The sequence below is a fragment of the Ammospiza nelsoni genome, chromosome 11 (genome assembly GCF_027579445.1).
Source record: "Ammospiza nelsoni isolate bAmmNel1 chromosome 11, bAmmNel1.pri, whole genome shotgun sequence".
NCBI lineage: Eukaryota > Metazoa > Chordata > Aves > Passeriformes > Passerellidae > Ammospiza > Ammospiza nelsoni.
The window spans coordinates 13,879,689-13,889,657 of NC_080643.1; positions in this window are offsets into that span (position 1 = coordinate 13,879,689).

Consider the following 9,969-nt stretch of genomic DNA (forward strand, 5'->3'; position numbering starts at 1 on the left):
AAGCACTTAGAGATGAACTGCACTATCTATACAACATATGATTGCTATTATTATCTCAGTAAATTTTTATGAGGATTTGAAGAATTCCAGTAAGTCAAAAAAGAGTGTGCTTCTTTCCCCTGTTCAGAATTAGTTATAAAAAGACTGTAAGATAACAACTATATAGATCATCTAATCCCACTGACTTTGTTAGGGTCACATCTTCCTTGACTTCCTAAATAACTGAGAATTTGGACTGTGATATTCTCCCAGCAGCTTTTAAAGGAAGGCAGCTGTGCATCCTTCATAATAAACATTCAAGAGCTTGAGAAACTCTAGTGCATCATTCTTAGAGCAGTGCTACTGCTGAACATGTAAAAACAGCACTGTGCACATCTTAGGAGAGCTCTGATGGCTGTAAGAAACAGAGTATTAAAAGCAATGTTAAAACCAACCTCTGCCCACACAAGATGAGTTTCATTTGGTAGCAAAGGCACTGTAGTAATTTACAGTGCAGGTGCCTAAGCACCACTGTTCTGTCAGGTCATGCATGCCTGTTATAATATAAAATTTGTTGTCATTTGTCACAGAGAAGAGGTGGAGCTCCACTCTCCTGCTTGCCTGTGCTGTCAGGGAAGGGCACACTGCTTGCATAAGACACAGGTCACACTTTCAAAAGCATTTTCCTGGCACTCTCAGTCTTTTGCCCTTGTGCAAAACGCTGCTGCTTTAGAGATGCAATGATTTAGCGTGTCACTGCACTGGCAGAACAGATGGCACAGGAGAGTAGAATGAATGAACAATGGCCATGTTTCACTTTGCTCAGTGTGCAATCTTTCAGCACTCCTGATACAAGTTATCTGTTATTCACTCTTTTTAAACCAATCTGCTCCCTTTGGTCAACAGTGAGATACATCTTTTGAAAAATTAGGTAAAATGTGCACGCAGCATGCAGAATTAATGGGGCAAGAGTCAGGACTTTTCAAACCTGAGGTCTTTCCTCCCTTTAAGCAGGATTACCATCACTGGTTGCCATCTTCATTCTGTGTCTGACCACAGAGCTCCCTGAATGAAACCCAGCTATTTCCTGGTCCTCTGCAAAGCACAACCCTCCTGTGCCACTGAAGCCCCAACCAACACCTGAAGCCAGGTTTTACAGGAGGTTAAACATTTTTGGGCTAAACATAGACTTTGTGATTTATAAAGATAAGGCAATATAAGGATAAAACTTCCAAAAAGAAAAAGACAGAAAAGGTTGAAAGTCTTCAAAGCAGTATTCACATGAGTGGTTTATTTATTTATCATATTTATCACCTCACAAAGAGTAAAGATGGTGGATTATAAAAACCTGTTCTTACCCACAGGTAAATCAGAAATAGCTGCAGTATGATATGCAAAGAATAACTTCTCTCCTGTGGGTCAGAAATCATTGATATCCAGCAACATTTTGTCAGACCTCAGGCAGCTGTTGCATATTTTTCAGGGAGTACAGAAAGGAAAGAGTGATACTCCTAAGTGCCAGTGTGTATGCTAACACAGGAAGTGGATCAATCAGGTAGAAAATGAATTATAAGCTCTTCAAGTGTAAGTATTAAAGCATCAAGCTACGAAAAGCACTGCAGCACTCTGTAGTAACAGGCCAAACATTGCAGTCTAAAAATGTTACAGAAGTGTTTACATAACCGGATCTAAGGACCTAATCCAATGCTCATGGACTTCAGTGAGACTAAAAACCTTGATTCAACTTCCTTTTTTCTTTAAATAATCCCTTGGAACTGTAAAAACTGTTCTATGCTATATATTTGGAAACCAAGGGGTTTCTGCTGATAAAAACCCCAGAAAAGCCATTATCTTCTGAAGCTACTACTGTCTCTGAAGATTAATTAACACTGGCTTGACTTAGTTTTAAGGTGAAAAGAAACATGAATTTTTTGGTCTTGATTTCTTTGATTTTAACCAGTGTGTTACTGATACCCAGTTCTTACATGCTACACATTTCTGCTCATCTGACAGCGCTCATGCTTTGATCATCAAGACCGCAAGAGGAAGCATGTTGTGTAATAAGGACACAGATCCTACTTCAGGGAGCAGTGTGGCAAAACACGCTTAGTTAGAGAAATAAATTGTCTATCCTTTGGGAAATTCAGGCATTTGAAAGTTTATTTCCATCCTTAGTGGATAAAAAATATCAAAACCCCAAAATGTTCAGTGAAATGTAGACTGCAATGTCTTTTAATTTGGAAATATCAGCCAAGTCCTGTTGAAATATTTTTACAGTAATACTGAAATGTTATAGCTCATACAGCTAAAGGTTTGCACAAGAAAACATATCCAAATAAAAAATTTCCTTTTTAAAACATTTTTAATGGTTTCCAGATCAAATTCTTCTTGACAGATTTTGAATTTGGTATTTTTCAAGAGTAAAAAAATCTTTTTTCTACAGCTTACTGGAAATTTAACTGTTATCAGCTTTCAAAGAAGCAGTAAAATAAGATAGAATCACTAAAGCTGTCCTGACTTTAGGAACATGTCTGCACTTGCACATATTTTATAAATTGTGCAATCTGCATCTGTGATCCTTATTAAGGGAGAGGAAAAAAAAAAGAATAGAAACACCTGCTACTATTTTAATGCCTACACCCAAGTAATAGAATATGAAGTTTAAAAGTGTTAAAAAGCCAATTCAGTAGGCATTTTCTGAACTCAGTATTTTATATTAACAGAAAAAGTGATTACAGTAACACTCTTGAAAATATATAAACAAATACTATTTTTTACAAGATTCATACCTTGTGAACTGCTTAAGACACCTAAAAGTTACTTTTATTCCAAAAACAGCTTCCACATCACTTTTTTTTTTGCATAATTTCAAAGCCTTAAATGACCTCCAGCCAGTCAGAAACATGTGTCAAATTATGCAGTACCTATTGCTGTACTGCTCTCCCAACCCCAGAGTTTTGATTGGAATTTTGAGAGAACAGAAGACATTCAAGCATGAAGTCTGGGCAAGGTCAGCATGCTCTCTGCCTGAGCTGGAAATGATGTTGGAACTTCCACTTGGTTGGTCTCAGTGCAGTTTCAAAACAGCGCAAAAGGGATTTGAGAGAAGCAAGGTCATGGAGAGCACTCATCCCCAGCTCTGCAAGGTGGGAATCCTCTGCTGAAAGGCACCAGCAGCTTTTCCTGCTGTGCATCCAGACCATAGCAGGGAAGCCTGGTACAGCCAGGGATATGGAAAAGCAGCAAAATGATCTTATGGGGATGCTGCAGCCACTGCCCTGTTCCTGCCCAAGTGCACCTGTGGCCAGAGGAAAAGGAGCCACCTCCATGCAGAGTACAGGGATGGAGCCATTCCACCTGCTTGTGCAGGGAGTGACAGAGCAGAGCAAGTGCCTCTGAGCCAGGCTGAAATACAGATACTTGTCCACTAATGGATGAGGGAAAATGGAATATTTCATGATAGTTTTGCAAATTTTTGTCTAGTTGAAAAATTATATTAATTTATTCCTGAAGGTCATTAGATTAGTTCTAAGTGTACAATCTATAAAGTAGGCAGGAACTAAAGTGAAAAAATTAGGAGCCAGAATGAACCTTCACTAGTATACACGTGGAGATTAAAGGCAATTTAACCTCTGCCATCAATGTGGAGGCTGTGCAGTTGTAAAACCTCTCACATCCAAGCCAGTACATTCTAAACCAACACCTTCTTAAGGCTGATCCCTCAGCTGTCAACACAGGCTGGTTTAAAGGCATCTTTGATCCCTGACAAATAGAAAGATCTTGTTGAAAAAAAAAATTAAAAATAGATATGGGCCAGAACTTTGAAGATAATCAATTCAGTGGAGGAATAAAAAGCCTCCTATGCTTTGACAGGTCTTTCTCATACATGTGGAGTGTCTGTGCATCATAAAAACTATCAGCCAGCATGTCAGTATTAATGAATAATGAGAAATACAAGGGAGAAGTCAAAGCCTGAGAGCAAAGGACAAGGAAAGCTTCAACGACTTTTCTATCTCTCAAGTCATAGGTGTGCTTTCTAAAATATCAGATTTGAAACGGAGTTACAAAATCTACTATGCATGGTACAAGTCCTGTACAACATCAAATATAAGGAATCCATAAACTTACTTCTCTCAAACTAATGATCTTTATATACACTGCTGAAACACCTGAAACTGTGCATCCAGTCAGTGTGAACAACTCAGGATGAAATAAAACCACAGCTTCTTTTGCAAAAAAAAAAAATGCAGCAACTCCAGTGGTCAGTGAGGTACAGGAGCTGCAACAGTGATGAACAATCCTCCAGACCTTCCCAAAGAGCAAACTGGACCCTCCATCTGTAAGACTGCTGAATTATTCAGTGTAACTCTTCATCTAATTCCACTCAACCATTTAATTTTAATGAAAGCATTCTAAAGAACATTTAATAACATTTTAGTAAGGAGGTTTATATAAAATAAGAAAGGCATCATCATCATTTTAAAGTACCTTTACTAACCCACTCTGCCTCAAAAACTGACTACTCCTTTAAATAAATTTTATAAAATGTGTTTATGGGACCATGGGGTCCTGCTTCTCCTTTACCATTCACATCAGTTCAGTTTTGCTGTTCATATGAAAAATATTCTGAACTGACTCAAAGTCCAAGCTGCTAAAGCCCAAAAATGATGTGGTCTGTGTTGCCCACACCCTTTTACAGACCCAGATGTCTGATCTGTAACCAGAGGACAGTGCCATGTCAGTTGATACATCAGTTCCAATGCTGTTCTTTAACACAATTTGGTCCTGGTGAGTTAGTTTCCTTCATTATGAAAAATTCCTTTGCTGTGCTGTTTACTGCTTTAGTATTCTAATATTGTTGGATGAAACAACAGCAAAACTTCCCCACCACAAACACCTCTAAAGAAGGGGCAGGCATTTAGTCAAGGAAGAACTAATAGACTTAAAAGTATATAATTTAGGTCTCTGCCTATTATATATGAATATCTAAAATGATAATTTCTTTCTTTGTACCATACGCACTTCATAGAAAACAAAGCCTCATGATTTTACAGAAATTGAAAATGTAGCAGCAACGTTCCTTAAGAAACTAAAATGTAAATTATTTTTTAAAATAAAAAATTGATGGCTTTTCTATGACCATACCATGAAATAGTCATGTACATTTATATTAGAGTTAGCAAGCAATGCTGTGTAGGATAATGTTTAACACTTGTTAAAGTGCTGAGTTTTGAAGGAAGCATGTAGTGGAAAGGAGTACCCAAAAAAAGGAGTGTGCTTCCTCCCCACTCAGCAAATCCCAGCATTAAAAGTGACTCTCAGCAATACCTAGGAAACACCTGTGCACACCTTTTGTGTATTAAGATGTCTTAGATGTGCTGCCAGAACTTGTCTTAAAACAGAGTTGGACTCAACCCTCAAATCTACCGACCTTCCATTTTCACTATTCATACAGTAGTATGTTTTACAGATCAAAACAGAAATCATCTGATAAGACATTAAAAGTAACACAAAGCCTGTGCTTTTTTTACAAATTGCTGAGAAGAACGACTATGGCAATAACAGCTGCTTGTACCCTGCAGGAAAAGAAGAAAATAATTTGGGCTTTTGGATTCCAGCAGGGGTTCAGCAAAAGGGATAAAGAGCTGGCAAATTTCAGAATGCTGCTGTAACACATACCTGCTACCAGGAGATGTTCTGTTTGTAAAACAACAGCAAAAATTAGGGGGGTGGGAGGGTGTAATGATGTGACTAGAACTGACAAATGAGGTGTTGATTCCAGACCATATGTATTGAATTCTCCCCCAGAAACCCAAAGAACAGACACAGAGTCCATCTGCTCTCTGTGCTGCAGAACAAAGCCTCCTTTGCTCGGAGCACTCAGTGCAGCACACGTGTGAGGTTCAACTTCACCTTGCTGTGATTATCTCGGTGCATTCCCCAGCCAGTTTGCCTCACCCACCTGACAGCTGCCCGGTGATGTGGGCTGAGCCCAGCGCTGTCCCCAGGCAGTGGCACGTCAGTGACAGCAGCAGTGACAGGGCAGCCCCGCACTGGGCTCATCTGGCACCTCCTCTGCCCACTTCCCCAGCCTCTGCACAAGTGTCAGCACTCAGCAGAGCTGATTCTCCCTATCTATAGCCTTGCTGAGGCTGTGACAGGGATTCCTGTTTGAAATGTTCTTCTGCGTTCCAAACCAGGCCAAGATTGCCTTACTGACTATCCTTTTCTTCTCAGTTAAGTCCAGTAAAATGATGCCCACATGCTCACTTGGAATGACTGGGTCTAATTCACTGAGCTCTGACTTCCAAGAGAAAGGTGTTAAGCAATGAGAATATATTCCATGTACTTCCTCACATCTTTTTTGCTATTAAATATATCAAGTAATTAGTGCTTTGTTATAAAATACTGTTGAGGCTGCCTGAATAGACTTGTAATTATTTAATAAATTACTCAGGAAAAGAGTGAATTTAGCCAGGTGTCCACTGGTGAGGAGACTGCTAATTAACTGATATCCAGGCAGGCAGCAATTACCCTTCTCCTCCCAGACAGGAATATCTCTATTCCAAATATGTGTTGGGAAAGAATCAAGAGCTATAAAATATACATCTCTTCCAGTAGGAAGCAATTTGGAATGGCATAGCAATCAACCTAGAGATTTCAAATTGTATGAACTAAACACAGAACAAGATAAAATAAAGAATCTGTGCTTTATGAAGAGAGCGAACTGGCTTCAGAAATAAGTTTCCAGCTGGGACCAGATTGCAAATGCCTTTATTCACTCTGCAGGAGTGGTTATTCATGCAAACAGTCCCTGCAAAGCCAGGGAAACAAACTCACATGAGCATGTAGTCACAACTGTGAACATGAAGTTTGCCATCTGACCTCCAAAAGCAACAGAACCTTGTGATGCTTTTACTGAAAATACCATAGGGACCTTGGGGCTGTGTTTATCTTCATTAGAAATTATTTTGCTGTCATTTCATATATCATGTTTTAGGAGGAAATTGACTGATGTAATATTAATTTATGAGAGTTTTCAATTTTTACACATTCGGTCAAATTTCAAGGTTGGTATCTCAACAACAGATTTGTAGCAAACAGGATGCTGGGATTTATCAGGCTTGCATCCCTTTTGGCTTTTTGGATGCCCAACCATCAGGCAGACCTGCCATGGCCAGCTGGGGCTGAGGCTGTGCTGGGGGGCACCCACCCACCTGCACATCACACAAGTGTGAGCACAAAGGAAACCAAGAGACTCCCCATGGTGAGCAGGATCAGGGATTCCTGGAAGAGTGTCCAGACAGCTCTGCATCCTCTGTTTAACGAGCCACAAGGGAAGGGATGCATTTAGAATCGAGCTGTTCTGATTACAAGAGTTTTACATAAAGACTGAAAAAGAAATGTAAGAAGTACAATTGGTGCCCTAAGGGGAAAATTTCAAAAGCACATATGAGATTTAAGTGCCAAACTGCAAGAAGCTGTTAGAGCTAATATCCAAAACTGGAATCCAAGGGTAGGACAAGAGGGGATCTGGCACCCAAAGGCCAGCAGTCAGGCTAAATACCAAAGGTCAGGAGCCCAAGCCAGAAACCAAGATACAAACCAAAGGCTAGGACTGAAATAGGTCCTGGATGCAATCCAAAGGTCACAAAATGAGCATTTTCAAATAGCCACACACCTCAAGCACTGAGTGGTCAGTGAACACATTTAGATGCTCCCTAAACAGCACTGGTGCTAGCACTGGGAGCATTCCTGGGCTCAGCCACCAGTCCCTACCAGCCATCACTGAGGCCACTCTGAGGCTGCCACATCCAGACTAAAGCTGGGAACAGCTCCCCTGGATCACACAGATGAGAGAAGCCCATGATAACCACAACTTATCTGCAGTTTCCATTGGAAAAATTAAGTTATACAGATCTGCAAAGTTCCTCTCTTGCATAAGCTCAGTGGAAATGCAAACAAAGGCAGTTCCAGATGAAATATTTAAAAAAAAAAGAAATGGGTCCCACAGAGACTACAGAAGCCTCAAAAATCCCTGAACTAACAGAAGATCTTGTTACAGATCTACATTTCAGTTGCCTTTTTCCTCTATTACCTTTTTGCTGAGTATAACAGAAGTCCTGCTGCTACTGTATCCCCTTGTCTAAATTCAGATAAGACATTCACCTCTGATGATTTTACAAGGTAAACATTTTCTAGTGTTAGCTTATTTATAATGGGACACAAGTAACAAAAGTATAAAAAATAATCTTCTAATGTATAAATTAAAATTAAAAATTAATCTTGATGTCCCATTATATCTTCATTAGTTCATCCTCTGGAGAGCACTTGATGGTTTTGGGAGCATTTCAAAAACCAGCACAATTCTGCTTAAAACTACAATTAAGAGAAATCTTAAATAATAATCTCAGTGAACAGTTTGCAAATAGCCCATATACCAGAAAATGTTTTTGCAAACATTAATAATTAAATTCCAACTAGAGATCCAGATGAAAAATCAACTTAAAGAGACAGAATATAGACAATTTCTTTATCTTCCTCTCTGATATTTTTCAAGGTTATAAAGAACTGATGGGGATTGAACTAAGTTTAATAAGTCTCCCTGTCTTTCTGATATGATAGTAATAAAACACCATTGGTACAATTATCTTCATTATTACACATTGATTTTTTTCTTTGTCAAAGTGTTTGACAAAGTGCCCCTATTCTGGCAGTCATGCTTTTCTGGTAAAGTCAGCGTTTCAGTTACCATCTTTCACTTGCAGTGGATTTCCCTTACTGAGCCTTTAATTGTTTAAACTCAAAGAAATAGTTACTACCCTTCAAACATCTCAGCAGTTGGCTTGCTGCCACCAAGCCACAGGCAGCACTTTGCAGAAGTGTCACCACTAAAGAAGCACCATGAAGTAGGCAAGAGCCTACAAAGGGAATATCTGAGGCTGGATAAAAGTAAAAATCCAGATATTACACAATATTAGGGGGATTTTCTAAAGGAACAAGAATAACCCTTTTAACTTAAGCATTCCCAACAGCTGTTTGTAAGCCAACAGCATTGCCTGGCTCTTGTGTCACAGAAGCTCATGGATCACACAGTGGCCCAGAAGTGCTAAATCTTAGAGCTTTAGACAGCCTGCTTGGCCAGCCCCCACTGCAGCCAGAATTTAAGAACAAGTCCAAAAAAACAAACACTAAAACAATATAAAGGGAGAATGCTACCAAACTATATGCCCATGATATTATCAGTTAAACAGTCCCCTTCCCACACAACACATTACAAAGACATGCCTGGTTTTGTCTCCTAGCCCTTCCCCGAGCCTGAGTTCCCCTGCTGCTCCTGTGTGGACACTTTTGCTGCCAAGGGCAGGAGGAAGAGCCTTTCCCTCAGTCCCTTTGTGCAGGAGCACGACCAGCTCTCCCCTGTACCCAGCTCACCTCCCAGACACAGCACCCCTGATCACTCACGCCCATCGTGAAAACAGAGCTGATGAGAATTTTTCTTAATCCAGTTCTATCTCAGAGTGAAAACACTTTACAGAGGCAATGTCTTGCTCTATGTTTTGGTAGCTGATTTTGAGTCTTTTTCTCTTAGGCAAATGGTGGACCCTGGCCACTCCTGCCCTGTGGGACAGCTCATCACTGTGGAATTCAGTTCTCCTGGCTGACAGGGCTTTTTGTCATGGAATGTCAAGCTGTGTAACATTGCCCTGTCTGTGCCTGAGCAATGTCAGGTGCACACAGGGACAGGAAGGCCAGCATGGCCAGCTTCACCTCCCCATCCCTGCTTTCTGTGCCAGCTGTCAGCAGCCACAGATTGCACTCAGGGGCAGAGGGGGAGCTGGGCAGGCAGGCACTGGCACTGCAGGGCCCAGCTCAACCTGCCAGCTCTGCAAGGAGTCACAGCAGAAGGAAAAAGCAAGAGGAGATGGGGTCCTTCAGCTGTTGGTGCATCTGTGCATTGTTTACACTGCAGCTCTCAAAGTCTGTTCC